General features: G+C 36.6%; 1 long non-coding RNA gene across 4 annotated transcripts in view; it reads left to right on the top strand.

Moving 5' to 3' along the window:
- Positions 1 to 24,331, top strand: part of LOC101787129 (uncharacterized) — a 100,719-nt gene that overhangs the window by 39,770 nt on the left and 36,618 nt on the right. For all 4 annotated transcript variants that reach the window (XR_010048957.1, XR_002790241.2, XR_010048958.1 and 1 more), the window contains exon 3: positions 20,319 to 20,565. This is a non-coding gene — a long non-coding RNA (uncharacterized LOC101787129). The remainder of the gene's footprint in view (positions 1 to 20,318; positions 20,566 to 24,331) is intronic.

Here is a 24,331-nt window from a genome sequence, read left to right as displayed (position 1 = left end):
TAATGGGCTCAAACTTGACACCATATTTCTACTATATTAAGAGAAGGTAGAAAGTATTAATCAAGAGTTGCTATGATTAACAACTCATTTGATACTTTAAAACAAAATTATGAGTGGTAGGCCTTGGAGACTGTGTTCAGTCCAATACAACTATTGTCTATCAAATCAGGAATGACATTGAAATGGGTTTGTAACCATTATAAGTAAATGAGTCTCCTTGGAATTATATTTTTAACTCAGATTTTATTTAAAAATCTCTCTTACAGTTAGCTATGCATGTTTAATTTACTGGCTTTACATCTGAATAGCTGTCACTACTTTAAAAATAAAGCTTATGTAATAAAGGAACAATGATTTGCTTTGTTTAAAATTATTAAAAGGTAATTTACGAAAGAATCATCCAAAATATTTTAAGCAACGTGCCAAATAAAATTTCAATAGTATTTTGAAAAAATGAAAAATGAGCAGTCTTTACCAGCAAAGGTAAATTATTTAAATCTCAAATAAAAACTCCAAATTAAAAATTATATAGACTGACAGTGCTTCCAAAGAACCAAATGAAACTTCCTATGAAAATTATTACTTTGAAAAGACAGGCATGCCGAAATCTTTATTTATTTATCTACCTAATTATAGCCCATTATATAAACCAACAGATGACTCAGCTAAAGTATGTTCCTACTGGGGAGATGTGTTTTATTCACCGATGTGTAAATGGACTTAATCCCATAGGAGGTTGGGAGCGGAAGTTGCCATGGCCCAGCATTGACAGTGTTTATTTTTTTCTATGTTTTGCAAAATAACCCAGATTTTTAAAAGGTTATGTATTGCTTTCCTACCTTATTTTTTGAGGTTCTTCCTTTATTTGTTACAGTTTATTTTACCCTGTGCTACATAGGCATTATTATATATTTTACTTTGCAATTTGAACATTATTTTTATGAGTTTATTTATAGATGACATTAATAATCACTGTTACATTTATATTAAGAAATTTATATTATAGTAACTAGAATTCATAGAACAAATGCAAATCACCCATGGTAATGTATTCTGTGGAGATGTTTTTTTGTTTACTAAATGTTCAGTCTTAGGTGTTTGTAGAAACACTATTACTTACACTAAGCTGCCTTTATGGTCCACAATAATGGGGTACACTCAGAAACATGTATTTAGACAGTTGTAAGCTAGGTTTAAACAATCATGTCGAACAGAGACTCATGAAATTTAATGAAATACATACAGTTACTGTCACAGGTTTTTTTCTTTTCTCTATGAACAGCTTTTAGTGTTCTTTGTTGTACCTTAGCATCTTGTGGTTCTCTACTGTGTGTTTCAAAGTACTTACTGGTTTAACCATCAGAGGCACAGGCTGTGTTCTGGGGGGCCAGCAGACTATCTTTTTTCCATCACTCATCTCAGGCACTCATGGATGGATCCCATTTTGAGCCATACGATGCCAACTCCACCCAAGGTGTTTACAGAGCAGCAGGTAGGTAAAGGGTGACCCAAAGGTGAAGTGATATCTGGGTGGTCGTTCCCCTGGATAATTACTGACAAGACTGCTTACTGCTTCAAAAGGTGCCTTTCAACTGTTTCTTTACTGTCACTGGCTCATGGAATCATCTTTTAGTATCAAAATTCGTGCTTGTAATTCAACCTGCTCTATCGATTAAACAAAGGCAATAAGTATATCGTCATAACTTCAGACTTCTGGAACCATTTTAATCTGACAGGCCATTACGTGTCTTTTAAATAATTGCAAATAAATGAGTTCCTTTGATTTTAAACTTTATGTTTTGCTTTTTGAGATGGAAATGGTTTTTTATTTTTCCTGCTGATAGGGATAGAACATTCCTGAATTCTGTTGTTTTATGATATATATACTGAGCTTTGCATTTCCTATGCTGTTAGGAAATTTCAGACTCTAACTGATAACTTCAAGCATCACTGTAAGGATTTGGTCTGACTTACAGGCAAAATCTTGTACTGCAAGTTCTCTCTTACTGAAATGTTCACATTGTAAACTCAGCTGAAGTAAAAGCAATACAAAATACAAGAATTTTATGTTATCTGGTAGTATAAGATTCTTGTAGTCCAGTGGATATAAATATGTGTTATTAGGGTCCTCTTTTTCTTTACTCTTGGTGGGTCCTTTTCAGAGTTAATCTGGGGTTAGGGTGGTTTTATTTCGCTATGAGGATATGTGGTTTGTGGAAACATGCTATTTGGGAAGGTGGAGGACAGAGTAATATTAGTGATTATAAAGTCACTAACATTGCCTAAAGTAAGCTAAGAAAATCTGAGGAGAATATTTCCCTCCAAGTGACAGCGTATGTTCTTTGGGCTACCAATTATGTCATTAGTCATGTATACCTTGCAACCATTTACTTATCAAATGCAATTCGTTTCTGATGTAAACTGGTAAAGAGTAAGATGTATAACTATTATGTGCTTGTTAATCTTGTTGTCAACTTGGATGGATTAAGAAGCTTCTAGAGCAGTGTTGAATGAGGGTGCTGCCATGAACCATGGGGTAACCATTGATGGTTAATGGGCTCTTCACAGGTAGAACCTGCTGAGAGGAGGTGCATCGTGTGAGCATAACCTTGGGGACTATATCTGGTTCCTGGCTTCTTCATGTCAGGCTCTTCCCTGGCATCTTCTTCTCTGAGGCTATGACTTGAGTGACTTTCTTTTGCCATACAGTTTGGCCACAGTGTTTCTGTTTGGAAGCCAGCTGCCATTGGCTGAAATCTCTGAAACGTGACCCAAAACAAACCTATCCTCCTTTTAAATTGCAGGTCAGGAATTTTGTCTAATCAACAAGAAATCTGAGCAATGTACTCTATTCATAAGACAGTATTGCGAATTATGTTGCTTTGAATATGATTCCTTTCAAATGTGAGAAAGTTAGACTATTTTGTTTCATCCTTAAGGGTCAAGCAACTAAGTAGTAATGATAGTAGTTAGATCTTTTCTAAAAATCTCTGTCTGGAAGATACCTGGTAGATAAATATTCATGAATCAGAAAGACAAGTAGTTGAATGCTCTCTAATTCATGTTTATCAGTTACAATAATTACTATATTTTACATATCCATTTTGGGATAATGTATGCATGCATAAAATAAACACATTTCCAGTTCAGTGAATTTTTGTCAGAAGAATGATTTTGAGACTATAAATCAAGCTTTTGTCTATTATTAACTCAACTACTTCATTAAATGATATGGGCTACAGCATTGAAGGTACATTTTGTAAAAAAACACCCACATCACCTCTGTGTACCTCTGGCCCCGGCTGAGGATTTTTAAAATTACCAACAATGGCTTTTCAGTTGTTCAGTGAGAACTAGGAAAATAGCATTGCTTTATACTTACAAGCGTCTGTTCAAAAAACATAAGCTAAGATTTGCAAAATTTGCATTTAAAAGAATTGAAGTGATTAAAGTTTTGATTTTTTTGTGGTACTGTGAACATTATTACATTTTTGATAAGGTTAGGTAAACTTTGCAAGGGTAAGCTTTTTATTTTCCTTACGATTTTTGTCTTGGTTGCTTTTCACTCATTGCTTGGACAAAATATTCAGCATCCAAAATGGAGGAAGGAAAGGCTTATTTAGCTCACTGTTTGTGAAGGTTTCAGTCCACAATCAGCTGGCTCCAAGGCAGGGTGGCATGGTGCTGGGGAAACACTTTAAGGCAGCAGGCATCAAAAGCAGCCCGAACACAAGGGAGAATGACCTCTTCTCCTACCTTATATTGTAAGCAGATTGTCCCCTCCCCAGGGCCAGTTTAGCACTCACACCAACTCTGTGCCCTCTTCATGCACAAGCTGAGGATGTTTACAAAGTAAGGATCCTGGCTCCATGCTGAATCTCTTAGTTAAATTTCTAAACTTCCCAATTTGACACAAATGGATCAGTCATAACAATTTTCAAACTGAAGTCACATCTCTGACTCGAACTTCACATGTAGAGAAAACATGCTCTTTGAAACAATTATTGATGTTTTTTTTCTTGGGAATGATTGATGAAATTACCTCCCGCCCAGACTGGTCTCATATGGTAAAATAAAACACCTACAATTTTACTAATAATTTATTAGTGAAAAATGCATTGCATAAAACATTCTATTAAGAAGCAGATGTATTCTTTCTTACCTAAAGTGATATTTTGCTATGTTTATGATGATTATTCTTAAGACCCAAGCACATGTATTCACAACTTCCAAATCATACAGTATTTCATCAGAGTTTTTCAGCATTTCTCTGGAATTTAACTGTTATGTATATGTGGTGTATATAAGTGGCTATTATTTTTCCTCAGCATTCTTTAGGGTTATAAATGAGTAACAACCTTACACCAGATCTCTCATACACATAGTAGAGAACTTTCTTTTTCTTTTTCTTTTTTTTAAAAAAATAATCTAAAGGATATCCTTAGACATGCTCTTAAATCACAAGTTGGTGAGTTACCATGAATAACTATGGCCTTTCAGCTAACTTTCTGAGTGGTCTGGTTCACTGGTATATGACCTATTCTATTCCCAGTCTCACTTACCTGCTCCAAGTCTCGTGGATGAATTGGTGCTGGCAGGAGATAGCCTAACACGATAGCCCTGGCTGTGAACAGATATCACTGAAACCAAGGAGGTGTAGAGGTGAATGAATGGCGTCCTCACAGTATTAAACTGATCATGAAAGGGGGCAGGGAGGCATGGACCTGAAATGCACAGACCATTTCATTTGTCTTCATAAAGATTAAAAAATAGTTGACAGACAATGACGACATATCTGGCAGAAAACTGCTTTCCAAGTGTGAGCTTTACAAAACCTCTCATCCAGCCTGGCAGAGTTCAGTGAATCAAGGAGGGTAGTTCATTGACAGGAAATGTCAAACTATAAAAACTGACCTGAAAAATCCTTTAGGATGCTTGAGAATAGTGGTGTGGCAGAAGCCAGTGATGACAAGACATTAGAATTGAAGTTAAAGAAATTTACTTTACGTTATTGTGTTAAGGACACATCATAAGATGTGCCCAGTTAACACATTTGTTAAGTATACATCACAAATTAGAAACATTGCACAATATTGGTGGAAATGTAACAATAGCATGGGTGCCATGGAAAACAGTTTAAAAGTTCTTCAAAAGTTAAAGATACAACAATAATGTGACCCATAAATGCCTTTTTTGACCATTAATCCCACTCATGAATTGAAATCAGAATCTTGAAGAGGTGTCTGCACTCCTATGCCCTGTAGTGCTACTCACAATAGCCAAGATGGGAAAGTTAGAACATTTCTAAGGGTTACTGTGATCAGGGTCATGCCACAGATTTATAGGTGGCTCTGAAATAACTGCAGTGTGGCATCAGCTGAATAGTGTGCTGGGAGGAAAGGAGCTGAGTGGGGAGAAGAGGAGTGTGCACAAGAAAAGAGAAGTGATGAGGACTGGATGCCAGGTCAAGGGTGACACCAGAATTTGTGCATTGAGTTTTGATGGAATTATAGCGAAGTCCTACTTAGTCCTAGAGTGAAGTAGATATCCAGGGTCATCCTGGGAGGGCAGGAGCTGGGTAAAGTGAATGGGAACAGGAAGAAATGTTGAAGGCATCAAATATATTGAGGTGTCCTGGGAAGAATGAGGCTGAGAGTTGTGAAAACGTGTCTGTCTCTTGTGAAGCCACATTGGTGGGAATGAGGTAGAGAAATTCGCCTGAGTGAGTTCACTAGGATACTGGGAAAGCAATCAATAGCTAAGTGTCATTGGTGGGAAGTGGCTCTTGTGCCTTCTAGTGCTTCTGGAACACTTGACAGTTTATTGCCTGGAGCGTTGGGGTTGCCTTTCAAGACATCACCCAGTGATAATTTTGCTCATTAAGTGTGGGTAGGCTGAAGAGTTCCCTCATATTCATGGCAAATAATTGAGACAAGTATAGCTTATATTGAAAGACTATAATTTACACAGGCAAAGCTATACCTTATAGATAAACAGGAAAGAATATTCCACTAAAGTTTTCTAAAGTTGAAAGCTTTAGGGTGGACTCTACTGTCTAATTTGTGCTACAGTTGAGACAAAAATATGAAATTAAAACATTTAATTAGATAGGTACTATACTGTGATAATGTATGGTTAAAGATAATCTTTCCCTTATCTTTATTTAGTTCTTTCAGTACTCTCCCAAGTTTTCTTATGGCCAGGTGTTGTGGTTTGCTTAAATGTCCCCCCAAAGCCTCATGCTGTCATGGAGGCTGCTAAATCTAGCATTTGTGATTAGTTTGTTTTCTAGCACTGGGATTGGTTGTTTGAATGCTGCGCCTGCCCAGGAGTACGAACCACAGAAAATATAGGGGTGGAAAAGAGGCACGCTTTGTCCCCACTATCTATATGTTTTTTGGCCTCCTTTTCTCGTGTCGTATATGGCCACCATGAATATTTGCCCCTTAGCCACCCTGACTTGGAGCTGGCTGAATACAGACTGAAACCTCCAAAAACTGTAAGCTAAATAAACCTTTCCTTCCTTCATTTGGTCAGATATTTTGTCTCAACAAAGAGAAAAAAAGTCATGAAGACACTAGGTAAATACCCTTAAAACTGCAAGGATCTAAGAGAATTTATAATGAGGAAACAGAAAAAAAAACCCACAAATCTCTGCTGATTATTAAACAACTTAGAAATGTGGTTAAATAGCATAGCTAAACAAAATAAAACTCTTTAAGTTCGAGTTGTCCCTATGGCATATATAATTTTTCCGTGGGTAAAATACTGGGAGACGAATAATTCTTCCTCAAATCCCTACACACCAGTGAAAGGAACTGTCTTACGTATCACAGAAAAGAAGACAATTTACTGCTGAAGTGTTTGTTCCAAAGAACAAAGAGGAGCACTGTAAAGAACTAGGATGTCAGCACCTGGAAGGCACCTTTGTCTCTAACATGATTAGACAGAGCTTTTCCTTGTCTCTGTGGGTGACGGTTCATTCTTTCTGGATGTCCCAGAGTTAAGTTCGAGGTTCGATATTTACTTCTGAAGGTGGCTTTCAATCTCCCAGCACCAGTGCATTGTTTGCTTTTCCTAAGAAAAGACACAGACTCGTTAATTGTTATCTAGAACAGTGAACTCATTCTTGCTGTGTGTAATTTACAGCCAGCAGAACTGCTTGGTCCCTGGCAGAGTTGTCTAGGAAGCATCCCCTCTCTGGGGGATCTGGTAAAATCAGTCAACCCACACAGAACAGATCCTTCCTATTAAAGTGGATCAACAGACCTCAGCATGCCAGAGGACAGCTGAAAGAAAGTGGAATTCTAAATGGGCCATTTGAATTGATCAGCTGGTTTGAGTACATCCTTAAGGGTTTGCCTTTTGTTTATTTTGAAAATCTAGTTGTAGTTTGTTTGCTCCCAGCTATTTTTCTTAGCTTCGTGTTCTTAACCTGCAGCAAATATATTTTTTTTGCTGATTGCTTTCTTTTAAAACTCTTAACTTCTTACAAATTTAACTTGTCAGGAACCTCATCTTAATGTCTCTGTGATACTCTGTGTGACATTAATTTTTGTGTTCAATATTCTTATTAAGTAAAACATTAAAACAGTAAAAGTTAAGTTTGGAGATATGTTTGCTAATGATATGTTCCATGTGTTATATAAATATATTAGTATTTAAAATGTATCCAATGTATATGAGTCAGAGTACAGAAAAGAAATATGTGCATATGTACATAGGTGAATATTACATCCACAATTTGGGAGAAAGTTTTACAAAGTAAAAGTAATTTGGTGAATGAAAGAAGGGAAGAGAATAATTTTATGATAAAACCCTGCATTGATCACTCCTAAATTCAAAATGAGAAAAAGGTGGGTTAATTTCTATGCATTGTCAGTGATACTGGAAAGGTAACTGGAGTGTACATATTGGATACTGTCCTTCACCAATTTGAGGTTTTGAAAGACATATCAGACTCAACAAACAAATTTTCATTTACAGGCAAGCAGTGCAGCATGTAAAAGTGCACAGACAATACTGGGGTGTCTGAGTGACATGCAGGCGTAAGCTTTGCTGAACCTTCTTTGGCACAGGGCATATTCTGTAAATTCACGTAAGTTCCACCAGGGCTCTATAAGAAAACAAGGCAGAAATTGCTAGCTGGCAATTTATGACTTACCCTGGTCATAGAGTCAAGCTGGACTAACTAGTGACACCAGGCAAAGGTCATCAGTAAACAACTGGCCCTGAGGTCACCAGGGCCTAGGACTAGGACTAGGACTGCCCATCATTGATGCTACTGTACTCTTCACAGCTGAAGAGCTGAAGGTCAAAGCTGACAACCAGAGTGTCCAGATACAGGGACGGGCTTTTCTGTGTCACATTATAAATTAACTGTTTTTTCCTTGTTTTATTTCTCCTACTGGAGGAGAAGACATTTGAATATATAGTTAATATACTTAGGACTAATTATCTCCCAGGGAGAAAGGATGAATGTTTACAAAACTCTGCAGCTAGAAACTGAGCCAGGTAAGAGCTCGAATGTGCTGTATTTAACTTAGATATTTTCTCCAGAATTCTTGACTCTAATTTTTTTCAGTATATGAAACATGTTTTGCTTTTGATCACAAAACTTTTTCGTTGTTAGACGTGTCCATGTTGTAGAAATCAAAAAGAAACCTTCAGACACTATACTTAAAAGATAAAATTTACAAGACAAGCCTACATTATTTTTAAAAAATAATTACAGCATTTACTTTACATTGGAATATATTAATATAAATGTAATATATTAGTAAAATTTATTATTTAGTAAATTTTATTAATGCAATGATTTTATTGTTAATGTAACTCAAATGAAAATTTGAAAGGTAGTCATATATATTTGGAAAGTTGCAAACATAGCAAATGAATGTGAAATAAATAAGTTGCATTTCCATCCATTTCCCCCAACCCACCACTTCAGAAATCATTAAGATCAGAGCAAAGAATGCCTGTAGGTTCTCTTGTTAAGGAGAAAACTAACATGATAGCGGTTTATATAAATGCTGGAGGGTTGGTTTGTTACTGGTCCAGGATATTTGTATTTTATAATAGAGATGAATAGTTGGGGGAACACTCAGCCAGGGATGAACTGACTGTAGAATTGTTGGCAAAGTGACAGGGGTGTTGTGAGGTAGAATCATCTCTGGACTTGTTTCCTGGTTCTCCTAACACGAGCCCAGCAAGGTCATCGTGGTTAGTACTCTGCTTTGCGGTTCTCCTAACACTTAAGCAATTACCTTACCTAATCAATGGTAGGAACTTGAATAACCTGAACTAAAGCGATGGCTTCCTGAGGCTATTCAGCTTGGCCGAGATCAACATCTCATTTTTATCTCCAAATAATTTGTGGACTATTGAATAAAAGATGTGAAAGATAAGCTGTATTTTCTCAACAAATAATGATCAAAGTGTATCTTTGATTTTATTTTATAAAACTGTATCTTTAAATGTGTGAAAATAATAAAGTAGTACGCATTTTTTGAAAATATTACTTTTGAGATAATAAAGTGGTAAAATTATATTTGTTGTACCTATTGTAATAAATTGACTATTTATTTTTGAATAAGACATATATTTAAATACAGAGTTGTTCAAGCATTTCAGCTTTCTCTAGAACTTGAGAAGAAACCAACTCAGCAATTTCATATGATGAGAAACAATACTTCACACAAGCCTGTGATATATTTGAAAAATAGTTGTTTTTTTTTTTTTTTTTTAGTAAGGAGAGGTTTGTCATTGAAGCACAACCTTGAAAAGAAGAAGGGGGAGCAAATACAGCACCCGGAATAGTTATCATCAACATGCATATTTGAGATAATGACATGAGCGTTTTTACTTCTGATTATGTCGCTTTCCCCACCTCCTACTCAGCATTTTCTGGACAAGCAAATAAACGATCAATTTAGAATCACATTACATTCAGAATGAACAAGATTGTGAAATCACGCTTGGACCAGGAGTCCAGTTTAGAGTTTCCAAATTTCTACGAGAAGCCTACCGAAAATATAATAAACACTTCCACAAATGCTTCATTTTCCTAGATTGATCTGGAAAGCAAATTGATATCTCAGAGGAAAGGCACATGGTGAAGACAGGAGGCCAAATTATTGCCTGAAATCCGTGGTGAACACACCTGACAATTGCAAGAGGGCTGAGAGTATTTTCACAACTCTGGTGAGACGGAATCTTCAGCCAAGTGATAATTTTGTGATGAAGGAGAATTGGGGTACTGACAATGAGTCAGCTCGTTATGTGCTAGGGACCTAGCACTTGTATACTTGTGTCTTGGGGCAAAGAAATATATACTTTATCACTTACACCTGTGTAAGGAAAAGGCTGCCATTTCAGGGAATTAGATCATGCACACTCTGGTTCTGTTAATTTATTCAGGCTACTCTAATGATGTTATCAGCTCTAATGTTATTTACTGCCACCGCTCACGAACTCTTTTCTAATTGTATTACCTGGAAGAAATCACAGTTCAGATTATGTTGTGTAATGATCCCAGATCTTTGTAGCATTTTTCAAGTGAGATTTTGTTTGGACTTCTTTTGCCAAAGTCGTATGAATTAAAGCTACAGAATCAGGAATTTACACTATGTCAGACATGAGAGATTCTGAAGAAGTAAATAACATAGGTCTGTTTTAAACTCTGAGTTTTATTTTGTTACCAAAATTTAAACATTGGAAAATATTACTTACAAATATACTTTTCCGATTTCTCTTGAAAATTCAAACAGCTGGGCACTACCATGATTCCATTCCTTGATGGGCAAAACTGATGTTGCTGGACAGCAGTCCTCTCATAGACAGGACAGTAGTATTCTACTTCGCTTTGGATCCTCAGAGAATCTCCTCCCCTTATTGTTCATTTCTGGCCAGGTGCTAACACGGGTGATCTGAAGCCACTCGGTCATCTGTTTCTTGTCATGAAGTTGGTTCATTTTGACTGTATACTCTCAATGTCCAAGTTTCTCCTTATTGTTGCAATATCTCTCTAATGAAAGAGTCTTTGCATCACAATATTTCAGCTCCATTTCAACGTGGACATTTTTTTTCTGAGCCACTGTGCAAAGTGAGAAGAATGTGTTACAAATTTTTTACTATTCATTTGTGCATGGTGAATGTACAGGGTCCCAAGTACTAGCCCTGGGTGTTATGGTTTGCCTTGAGGATTCACAGGACTTGTACATAATTGTACTGTAGTGTTAAGATTTATTACAGAAAATGAATCCAGACAAATCTGTAAGGGGGAGAGGGCAAAGTCTGGAGGAACCCAAATGCAAGCATCCAAGAATTCTGGCCTCCAGGAGTCAAACATGGCATTCTTACCTCCTCCAGCACCAGATTATGAGAGCATAGGTTAAGTGGTGTCATAGAAGTTCATTAGAAACTCAAGTCCTGGGCTTGCTTTACGGTTACATAATCATGCAGATACCCTCTGCTCAGCATGTACCAAAATTCCAAACTCCCAGAAAGAAATGAGGCAGTTTTCAATCAATTCGTGGCTTGAATAAATGGTTCAAACACATAAAAACACCCCTTTAATCAAGTATTTTTGTACCAGGTGAACACCTCTGAAATACATTACCAGATAACAGTTAAGGGCTAACCCTGTAAACAAGTCCTGGTAACAACAAGGCCTGTGTGTTCTTTTCTGCAGTAATTTTTTGTTTTCTTACAAGCATATACGTTCCGCCAAGTTTGTTTCTGAATGTTAGAAACTGTCTGTGAGGAATCTAGACTGTTTGCTAGACAGCAGGTGTATTTGAAGTGAGCCCTGCTAAGGAGAAACATCTTAGAACGAGCTGTTTCTTTGTTCATTACATATTTGGCATAAGTTCCGTGGGAAAAAGATTTTCATTTTCATAGAGATAAAAATCTCGATTAAAAGGTCCTCCAAAGATCTGGGATAATTACACAATGTAACCTTAACAGTAATTTTCTTTCAAGTAATACAATTAGAAAAGAGTTTGTGAGTGACAGCAGCAATAGTGAATTGAAAAATCTCTTAATGTATAAAATATGCAATACTTTGGAAGGTGATAATGGCATTTAAAAAAAAAAAAAAAAACTAGAGCAGTGTAGGTGTCTGCATTGTTTGCACTGATCTGTAGACGTTAAAGTCCAGCTAGGAATCTGAAGGTCTACCAAAATATTCCCATGTCCATCCATTGTGCCTGTGAATATTCTAGCTTACATTAGAGAAAAGATTTTATAGTTGTGATTCACATTAGACACCTTGAAACGGTTGAGTTAGAGAAATTATTACGTGTTATCTAGGTGGACCCAGTCTAATTATGAATCCTTCCAAATGGAAGAAGAGGTATCCAAAAGAGCGCAGATGGATACAGGAGAATTTGCACCAGCATTGGGGACTTTGAAGATGGAGAAGCAGCCACAGGTAGCAGGTGTTAGGAGCTGGGAGTGGCTCGTTGGACAGCCAGGGAGGAAATGGAGCTGTCAGTGCAGGATCTAAAGCTGAGTGGATTTTCCTCTCAATCGGAATGAACAAGGAAGTGACACCTCCCTTAGGAGACTCAGCCAGGAAGACCGGCTTGCCAGCATCCTGATCTTAGGCCACTGAGTGTGTCAGAATCACCCCTGCCCTTACGATTATAAATTTGTGTTGTAAATTGGTACTTGGCAATTTGTTATGGTAGCAAAAGAGAACAAATATGGAGTCCTTTGATATGTCTATTTGAAAACATCTTTCATTATTTATTTTGAGCTTACTCTTTTAAAGTTGTGATTTTAAGAGGTAGTTTTATGAAGACTATATTTAGTGTTTTGTGCTCTAAGAAATCTTCACGTTAATAACAATATTCTATGTATTCTATTATGTGCATTGTTTTAGTTGTTATATTTGATTACCATTTTATTTGGGATTGAATTTCTCTTATAAAATAAAGGTCAGGGTTTTTCTTTTCTCCCTGATGGGTATCTAACGGGAATTTTGCTGGAGAGGTACTTGGGCTGGTAGAGAGCATGGGATCTCTCATAGGTGAGAACTTTAATTGCGAGTTTTCTTTTCAGGTGCTCGTGTATTGTCCTCTTTGTGATGAACTAAATCACAATATGTTTAGTTCTGTTTTTGGACTTTCTCGTCAGTTCTAATGTTTCATTTGTTTATGCTAATCCAAGTATTTCACTTAAAATGCACTGAATATTTTTCTGGTAACTTTAGTCACCCAGGTTTTTTCTTCTTTCTGACATTGTCCTAGGCTTTTTGCCATTTATAGTTTTTTGAAGTTTTATAATTAGTGTATGAATTTCCACAGACAAATTACATGCCTTTTGAATTAACTGAATTAAATCTGAAGACGAGTTTGCAGGCAATTGGTGCCTTTAACAATACTGAGTGATTAAATCCATCAACATTATATACACCTGCACTTATTTAGGTCGCCTTTAATTTCCCTCAAACTTTTGTTGTTTTAATTTTGATCTTCATCAGTTTTTCCCTATTTATGACTTGTTTTCTGGCTATATGTTGAAGATATAAACAGTGACAGAACTGCATTTCTGTGACAGATTAGTTGTGGGCTGTGAGAGGGAGAGAGTAACTGGTGGGGATGCTCAATCTCGTGGCCAGTGAGTTTGATGGTGGACATTGCTATATCTTGAGATAAGGTGCTCTGGGAAGGCAGGTTTGGGGAGGACAAGCGGAAGCTCGGTTCCTAAGTCTGAGATGTCAGCTAGACTTTTAGAAGGGCAGGTAGAGTGAAAGGCTATCTGTACAGGAGACACAAATATGGGAATGACTCTCGCAGAAACTGACAGCAGGAGAATGCATGAATTCTGTAATGGGGTACAGAAGAAGAAGATCACAATCTAGACCTTGTGAAACTCAAAAACTAAAAGGGCTGTGGTTATGGAACAGAAAAAACAAGAAGACAGATGTTTCTGAATCCAATTGAAGTATGTCAGCCAGGTGTGGTGGTAGACACCTCTAATCCCAGCCATTTGGGAGACCGAGGCAGGAGAATCACAAGTTCAAGCTCAACGTGGGGCGTTTAGAGACTGCACAACAAGTTGCTTGAAATTATATATATAAAAAAATTACAAATGGACTGAGGATGTAGAACAATGCAAAGGCCTAGGGTAGCCCCCAGTAGCCCCCAAACAACACCAAAAACAAAACCAAAAGTAAAGCCAAGTATCTGAAGAAGGAAAAGAGAGCAAGCCAAAGGTGGATAGGACTCTGAATGAAACAAGGACTGAGCACCAACTACTGTAGCTAGAAACAGATCGTTCACTAGTCAGCTTATCAGGAACAGACTGGGTGGGGACCTGGGAGAAGAGCCAGGTGGAAGAAAAAAAGGAATTAAAATGTCAAATATAGGCAATTGTAGAGGTGTTTTGCATTCTAATGAAACCAAACAATGAGGGATGGTAGTTAAGAAAGATATTTCTAGGATGGAAGACGTGTCAGTATGTTTGTGCAAGTGTATGATCAGTACAAGAAAAATGATGTAGGAAAGAAAAGAAAATGAAGTAGTTTGTGTTGAGAAGATGGCAGGGAAGGGTGGTCTCTTCTCCTAAATCCATTTATAGTAAACAGTGAAGTCCCTTCTGCCTGAAACACAGATTTGCTTTCAGAATACCATTATGACATGATTAACAGCACTGCCTAGTAGAGACACTATACTGTTTAGTTTTCATTGGAAATTAAAAATCCCTCTTTTGGTCAGTAACAGCAACATTTCGAGTATAGAATAAAGATAAATAAAACAAATACCTGAGCAGTCAGTGAATACCTCTAGGCTCCATGATGGTAGAGACTTGTAATGTCATTACTCAGGTTATTTTCTATAAAGAAACAGATTTACTAGAAAAACATACTAATGGCAGGAAAAGTGATAGAAGTCAACCAAGGAACCAGACAAAACAAATGTTGGAAAATTGAGTTCTAAATTGAATTTTTCTAAAATTGAGATTTAACATGCATTTAAATTGTAGCACATAAAATTTGTCGTATTAGTTTGGGGTTGTATTGTATAAAGGCAAACAGCTCCACACATCTCAAGAATGTCCCTAAATGCAGTACTTTTTCACAGCTCAATAATTCTTCACAATTTGATCAAATTCATTCTATCAATATATGGTGATAGACAACATTTTTCAATACAAATTGGTAATAAAGCTCACGGTATGTTGATTTCTATTATCTTTTGTTTTGAATTCCTGTATCACTGTCATTGTTTGGTTTGGTTTTATTTTATTAGATTTTATTATGTCTGATGGTAGGAGCAGGTGTTTTGAAGATAATAAAAGGTGTTGTGATAGTCATTATTGATTTCCTATTATCCTTGTTTTGAAGTCCTGTATCACTATGACTGTTTTGTTTTGATGGGCTTTATTTTGTTTGGTTTTGTTCTCTTTAAAAAGAAAAAGAAATTTTAAAAAGCCCACAGTATATTTGTGCCTGAAGGGGTTAAGAGTAGTGGTCTTGGCCAGGGATATAGCTCAGTGACATAAGTGCCTGCCTGGCTAGTGTGAAGTCCTGAGTTTGATTCCTGGTACAAAAACAAACAAAAACCAAACAAAGAGTGGTCTGGAAATATGCTTAATTCTTTAGTTGACAAACTTTATTTCCTGACATTCCTTATAAATGAATCATTAATGCTTGCATACAGATAAATATATTAAAAGCTGGCCTTCTCTAACATAAGCAGACAAGCATATTCCAGCATGTGTGTCTTAAAAAATATTGAAAGACAAGCATATTGATCATAGAATAGCAGAATGCTAAAATGGAACACTGGAGTTGATCTAAGCAGCATTTGTATCTGCTCAGATTATTAAAACTCACAATATATGACAATATATATTTATCCTTATACTTCTTAATATCCATCTGTTTTTCTTATTTAAATATTTTACCTATATATTGTGTTTACCAAGTATAAAATAATATTACCAGGACGTCAATTACTTATAGTTAATAAGAAGTTGAGTTTTGAAGTAAAATAATCTTCTGTACTTTTAATATTACAGTCACTGAAAAGAGCTATCCAATAAGCTACCCTCTTATCCTTTTATCCTTTAGAGATAAATGAAATCAAGTTTAGTTGGAACTCCAGAGGATAAAGAGTAAAACAAAATTGTCCTAACATAGCTGAATATCAGCAAACTCACTGAAAGAGAGATTCTGATAGGTCATTTCAGTAGAGAGAAGTGGTTGTACAAATACGTAAAGTTCTTGGTGTGAGCAGATAATGCTGCAGGACTATTTACAGCAGTATTTATAAAGAGGAAAGTTTTAACAGGTTACAATTCTGCTATAAAATTAATGTGGAAATATATATAAATAGAAGTGATACACGTGGATGTAAGCTGGTGTGTGTATGTTCGTGACAATTATAAGAAATATGTAAGGAATAATGTATGCAATGCCTTAGTTTTGGAAGCTCACACATTTTAATACAGTGATAGTGATTATTTTTGGATGCTGACATTTTTAAATTTTACTTTTTGAAACTCCTGTTGTCTGAAACTTTGCAGTATTTAATTTTTAATTTAATTCTCTATTAATTGATAAACTAATACGTTTCACGATAAAAGCTTCTATTCTACTTACTAGGCTGAGGCTGCAAATAGGCTTCTTGCAAGTGATGCCTGGAGACACTTACAGCCCTGACAGCATTTTGAGGGAGTGTATCCAGAGACAGCTCTATTTTGTTGTCTGTTTTCCTTCACAACTTCTGAAGTGAGCAGCAGCCCTGGAGATTAAATTGCTCCAACCTCCATGTTCAAACAGGCTGTCCCTGGGCTCTGCCTCAGCAGCCGGCAGCCTTCACCTTGTACCTTGGTACCCTGCACGGCACCCTAGATTTACAATGCAGGAGCCTTGTTGGTGAGATGGGTTTTGCCTTTGACACTTAGCAGGCAGTTGCTTCACAGTGTCAGCATCTCAAATCTCTGGTTTGAATGATGGCCAAACTCAAAGAACACTGTGCTGTATTTAGCTTGATCCTGAGTATAAGATGTTAAGTCCTTCCCACCCTTTGCCTGAAAAGTCATAGCTAGTGGTTCTCAATTTAGCATTTTCCCTTTTCCTTTGTCAATCATTTTTAAGAATTGAGCATACAATCCACTGAAACTGACTTTTCATCAATCAGGACTTTTGCAATATAACGTGTATTGGTCCCTTTAACCATCCCTTTGGGAATATATATATATATATATATATATACATTCCAATAAATGTGCCATTGTTTAGCGTTCTACAGAAATGACTTGCTAACTACACCAGAAACATTTATTATTTTATAATAAAATAAAAAAGGAGACTTCTTCCCTTCTCTGTATCCTTTATTTCTTGACTCCTCTGTTTTGCTTACATCCCCCCCCTGACACCTCCTTTCATTTAGTTACCTTTAAAATTGGCTCTTGTATTTATACATTCATTCAATAAATAGTTATTAAGTGCCATTCATGGTGGTTCAACTGAATTCTGTGCTCTTGTTTGCTCTTTATTTTTTGAGAAAGGCAACAGAATGAATTGACAGTGATAGTATCCAAGAAATTCCTAGAAGTGGGATTTTGTAGGACCTTTGAAGAAATTCTGTAGCCAGGCATTCCTGGAAGCCACAGTAACTTTTCTTCGGGTGTACTTGGAAATCAGTAATATTTGCTGTATGGAAATGGGCGACTTGAAATGCCCTTGTGAGGTATAGGTTTGTTTGGAGAAATGTTGAAAATTAATACAAGTAAAAATCTAGAGACATCTAGAAAATATCCCAAATCATTCATTATACTTCTGTCATATGTATAAGTCCTTCACATACAAGTTTTGGCATAATCTCCCCCTCGGTCAGTAGCAGCCAACCCCTGCCCATATTTGATACTTTAACCAGCACCGTGTTGGTCTGTGTTTTCATTTTTATATATTTGCCGGCGAATATATATAGTAATGCCTGGAGACATTTTTAGATTTATATAGTATGTATAGTGTGGGGTGTGTATATATTCACTGCAATCCAGCGAATAGAGGCCAAGAATCTTGCACTGCAGAAGACAGTTTCTCCAAAGCACAGCCATCCAGCACCAAATGCTAACAGGTCACACCTAGGCACTAGCTGTGACATGTGCCTTCTTTTCTTTTTTTTTTTTTTTTTTTTTTTTTTTTTTAGTTCCAAAGTTCTAATTAATTGTCTTAAAAATTCAGCTCAGAGGACACTTTCTCTTTAAAATATGATCCCAAATTGATTCCTTTGCCCATTAATATTCTCAAAGAATGTTTCCCATCGCTTCTTTTTCTTTTCCTCTTACACATTAAGTTACAACTTTGTATTTCTGACTCCTGCATTAGGCTGTAAGCCGGTCAAGGAGAAGGCAACTTTGTCTTGTTAACCTTTGTAAATCCAGTTCTTACTGCATGCAAGGTGCTTCATGCATGTTTATAGAAAGAATGAAAAAATAGATGATTAATATTTAAACACAAGTGAACTGCTATCAAAGGTCCCCTTTACTTCAGTAAATGGTAGTTCATAGTATTCTTCGAATAGGAATCTGAAACAACTTCATAATGGATTTCCAAAGAGAAAAACTGAATGTGGTTCAATAGAGTTCCAAGAGAACTGTGTTATCTTTTACTGTGCTACATCACTGTTTTAGTAATATAAAGTACATTACAACAGATCAAACACATCTTCTAGAGCAACCATTTTACCTTAATGTACAATAGTAAATAAATATTTAAGTAAAGGTCAGAATGCCAACCCTTGAGACTGACACCACTGGTGATGCTAAGCCAGGCCTCTTACAAGGGCTAAGCAAGCACATGTCCATTGCGGTGCTTTCAGTAATGGACAGCACTTCTAAACAAACGGCCTTCTAATACAGCTACTGAGGTCACGCTGAAAATACTCATATATTAGGCTTTCCAAGGGAAATAGGATCAATGAAAGATAAATGGGTAGACAGAGATAGATATGAGTCATAGATCAGTGGATGGGTAGATGCAGATAAGCAGATAAAGAGGCAGATGACTGATATATAGGTTTACTATAAAGAATGGTTTTCACAATCTTGCAGGCTGAGGAGCTCTAAGGTCTGAGGTGCACAGCTAGAGGTCAGGAATAGTCATACTGTAATCCTAGTACAAAAGCCCGAGACCCAGGGAAGCCAACAACCCTAGTCCCAGTCAAAGAGGCAGAGACGATGGAGCTCAGACAGGCGGGAAGAAGAAGTGAATCCCTCTTTTGCCTGTGTGTTATTTAGACCTTCAGTGGGGTGAATGATGTCCACCAATGGGGGAAAGTCGGTCATCTTTACTGAGTCCTCTGATTCCAATGCCAGTCTCATCAGGAGACGCCCTCACCAACACCCAGACAGCATCTTCATTCTCCGGCCTGACGCAGCCCATTTGATGTGTAAAGTTAACTGCCGCAGCCTTGATGGATTGTGTTTTAACCATCAGTCAATGTGAGGCTGGAGTGACAGTTTCCTAGAGAGGCTCACAGACAGGGTGCTTCACAGGAGGGCCACGTACACCTCCCTCCCCGTGGAATGGAACATGGCAGGAATTCTTTTCTTGACACATGAAAGTGCTTGAAGCACAATGTGACCCTTCATTTTGTACCTTTTGGGTATGTTTGAAATTTCTAACCACGAGGAAAAATATTTTATCTTTGCTTTCAAAAGGAAACTTGAAGAAAGCATCTGGGACCAGGTAGCGGTAATTATAACAGAGGATAAAAACAAACATGGAATTCAGGGAAGGATTTCTAAGTTAGCACTAAGATAAAAACAGAAGCAGAGGTAACTTTAATTTTGCTAAGCAAGCCTTGGGAAAGTTTTTGCATTTATAGATTAACAAAATTGTACGGCTGTGTTGTTAAAAGTATTATTATATTTTGTTTTTTGTTTGTTTGTTTGTTTTGTTTTCTTGAGGCAGTGTCTCACTAGGTAGCCCAGGCTTGTGGTGATTTTCCTGCCTCAGCCTCCCAAGTGCTGAGATTACAAGTGTGTGTCACCACATTTGGCTAATACATATTTTATCTGAGATGAAGATATAAATGCTTTTCCAAATTTAAACTTATTATTATGTCTCTCATAATTAAGACAGATGTGCATTAAGTCAAAAGAAAAAATGTTTAAAATAAATGAAAACTTACACATAAAATATAAAAATAAAGTGAATTGAGTTATGAAGAATACACATGAAATACATGTAAAAATATACATGATACTTCTGGATTTCTAAAACCAAATATGAAGAGAGTGATTGGATTTGTTACATGTCTCTCAGGACTTCCTAAAGTTTTTATTATATATCTCAGATACCTGCGTCCCCATGAACTAGTGAACTCGTCACTGAGATACCTTGAGATGCTTCACGTCACGACTTCCCTACAGGAACAGCATCACTCATGGTGAACTGCTCAGCATGGCTACTGCTGCTGTTGAGTTCTGTTCCTTGTCTGTGATTTCTTCATTCACCGTGACTCAGACAACCTCTGCAGCAATTGTACTTTATTCCATGGCATTTGGAATTGACTGGAAGGAGCAATATCCTCTTTTCTGAAGGTAAAACTTAAAATAGATATTTAATATGGACGGTGTATCTTTTAGCTAGCAGATAAGAAGGAACCACAAGTCAGGTAGGTGTCCTGACAAGAACTCATATAAGACAGATTTGGATCCATTTCTGTGGCCTGATTGCATCCCTGTTATTGGATTCCAGGACACAATTCTGTTTTCTAAAAGAATTGGAAACAGATGGAGAGTTCTATTACTTAAAATCAAATGGGTTTAAACTATGCAGATTTCCCTAAGCTTGCTTTCTTATTATGTCCTTTGACCACATTTTTCTTGGATTTGTGGACGTGGACTGGGATTGTAGTCACTGGCAAATCCCTGGAGAGCAGGTGAGTGTCAGGCAGTGCTAATGAGTAAACATTAACAATCAGCTGGGTGGGGGACGGGCACAGAGAGTGTTTATAACACTTGAGTTCTTGATGGAGGACTTAAACTTGAATAGAATGCAACCTTGGATATGTTCTAAATACATATAACCCATTGGAATATTATTTTATCTTATTTTAAGTCAGAACTGTGTTTTACTATTCCTACCAAGAGTTTCAGGATCTCAACATGAAAAGATTCTCTCAGGCGAAGTTCAAACAGTCTATCAGCTTTGGTGAAACCCTGGCTTGACTTTCTCCTCTGTCCATTTTCTTATAGCTATTTGTGGAAATGTGTCTTCTGGGTTATGATCTTCCTGAAAGCCGGGCCACATGTTATTTTTCTTTTCATCTTCCATACGTGTTTGTAGGATGTCACACAAAAGAGATGCTTAGTAAGGAACCCTGATGTTTCCCTTTCAAGAAGAGGGACTTTCCAAAAGGACTTGAATTGGCCATAGTTCTCTCAGAGAAGGAGCGTAGAGACTTGATCCTTCCTGTGTGACACTCATCAAGTCTTCCTTGGCTGAAATAGCTTACATTCAGTCACCTTAAACCCACTGCTAAGTGCTCAACACTAAGACACTTTGCTGGGAGTGGAGCAGGGGAAATCCCTTTCTGGCTCCCACTGCCAGGGACACTGTACCCCATCTCTGTGTCAGAGACGTTGTAGCAAAGGCAGGAAGTGGGAGCACAAGTGACCCCTGGCTTTGAGCGGAGCCTTTCTGCACTCCTTGGCTTCTTCACTGTGCGAGCTCATCTGCAAACCTGAGGCACATGTGTGCCCCTTCCCTTATCCACAAAGCTGTTGTTAGATGAAGTTGCTTCTCAGTGAGACACAGCCTGGAAAAGCGCTTATTTTTATGAGTGAATAAAGTGTATAAAATTAAGACAGAAAATTGCCTTCTGAAATCTGTACTCTTCTGTAGGAACCTAGATTGAGAGCCTACAACATTTGCTAGGTTTTTCAAAATTAGCTCAGGCTTTTAAACTGCCAGGCTTTAGGCAGAGTGCCCAGGTAGTCTTCAAATAGGAAAATAAAATACAAAAGTAGTGCATTCTCTTTACCTGCTCAGACCACGTGAAAATTATTTAATAATGACAATATTTCCCACAGCAGAATGTTCCAGAAGGCTTCTGGTATCACTAGCCTTCCCATGTACAACTCTGACTTTAATCTGAAATATGAATGACATATATTTAGACAGGTTTTTCCCGCTATGAGGCAAAACTCATTATGATGCAATCACTTTAAATGAGAGTACATATGGGTTATTAAGTATCAAACTGTGTGTTTATTGCTCATTACTATATTTAGAGGCTTAAATAGCTTTACTGCTCTGAGTGGTAGTTATAAGCTTTCAAATGTTTAAAATCTACACTACTAAACTGTTCATTTATCCAGGTTCATGATTTTGTTTAGACAGTAAAAATGTTTTTCATGTGCAACTTTCCATCAATAAAAAGAAATTCAGAAACAGAAGAAAGAGAAGACATATTCTAAATTAGAATATCATCAGGGAGAGAGGAGCTGTAAAGTTAAAATATTGAAGTTGTTATTTGGACCATCGAGGCTAAAGGTGTTTTTGAGGGACATTGTGAGTTCGGAATTTCCACACAGGGTTGTCTTTGTGGTTGTGTAGTTTGTGCCAGAAAACTGGACCTAGCAAGACAAACTTTCTAAGACTGCTTGTATTTCAGATTTTAGTATCCTATACCAAAGAAGAACATATATGCCAGCCAAAATTGCTTAATAATTGATTCAATTTTTTTGGTTCACAACAATTATTATTGCTTAATAATGGATTCAGTTTTTTGTTCAGTTTTAAAGTAGATAAAATATGGGGGTAGTAGATTTCCAAAAATTAGTTAACATTGAACTTAATTAAAGCCTTTGGAAGATCCATCAAAATACAATATTATCTGAAGACCCCAGTAAAACTGCTGCTGAGAATCATTACTTATGTTTTCAAATATTATTAGGAAAGTGTTGTTTGACAAGTTTTTTCCCCCAGTAATAGAGTAGGATTGTTTACAAAGAGTCACTGAAAGACATGCAAAGTTGTAATAGTGAAAGTTCTAAGATGGAACCAATTAGTATTACTAATAAGCAATACCTTTCTCCTTTTGAAATGATACTCTGGAATATAGCTATTTATAAGTAATTTCTTAAGTAATTAGTCTTAAATAATGAAAGATTCCTGGAAAACAAAAATGTTGATGTGTAATTCTCCAATGAACAGATTGTCTTTAATTAAGTTTCTTCCAATTCCTTTTTATAAGGCTTACAAATGGCTTAGTTATCCATAATAATTCTGACATGTGTTCTAAAGAAAAGGCTCAGCCCGTCCTCCCTCAGTGACTCATAGCTTTGCAGTGAGTAAGCTGTGAAAATCTGGCCAGGTAGTTTTGAATATTGAATTTTAGTATAACAGGTCACATTAGGGAAAGTTTCTCAAGATAGAATTACAAAAGACAACCACTTACCTTCTAGAGCAATCCTCTCAACTACTGGTAAGAGAGGATTGTCACCGATTGGATGTGTCCCTTCTTTAGCAATGTGGAACTTGGCTGAGGGTTATTAAACTTTATTTTTACATGTAATGTGTTGCTACATTGAGAAGATACATAAAATGCATTTGTAACTGTTAGGACCAGTTATATCCTCCCTAAGCAATCCCAGCATCCAAGAAAAGGCTTAAACATATAAATTATACAGGAGGAATTATTTTTAACCTTTATCTGTCCCTCATCTCAAATGTATTTGGTAGTGATGACTTGTTTAATGATGGCCTCTTAATTAAGAGCTGCCTAGCTAATTATTTATATTTCATCATATCTCATTGAACATTAGACCAATATTTATTTAGAAACAAAATTTGACTTGCAGTCTAGTGCCTACAATAAAGAAACTTGATATTAAAGATCTAATACCCACCTTGTTTACATGCCCATGTGACGACTATTTACTGAGTTCTTTTGATATAGAATAAATTATTTTAGTAACATCAAGATAAAAATTTGGGCATCAAAAATCTGATAATATATTAAGAAACATTAAACATATGTGTAACTTGCTATATTATTGAAATAGGACAAAAACAGCCATAATTTGAATTATGGGGAGAGATGTTATATTCACAAATTGGTGGGGAGAACATTACTAATGAAATTTTAATTGTACACTAATTTTACAGTGTACAGAGTCAGTAATATTTATCAAGAGATCCAGAAATACGAGGTTGATCTAGAAATGTTTTAGGAAATGCCTGACATATATCTATACACACACATGAGAGACATGATACATTTGTGAAGACATTCATTGACATATTGTCTTGGTATTCAAAAAGTAATAGAGACAATTTCAGATGCCCATCGGTGAACTT

Source organism: Cavia porcellus, unplaced genomic scaffold (genome assembly GCF_034190915.1).
Source record: "Cavia porcellus strain 051 isolate PalLab524CR breed Dunkin Hartley unplaced genomic scaffold, mCavPor4.1 scaffold_7, whole genome shotgun sequence".
Lineage (NCBI taxonomy): Eukaryota > Metazoa > Chordata > Mammalia > Rodentia > Caviidae > Cavia > Cavia porcellus.
This window is presented reverse-complemented; position numbering and strand designations above follow the sequence as displayed.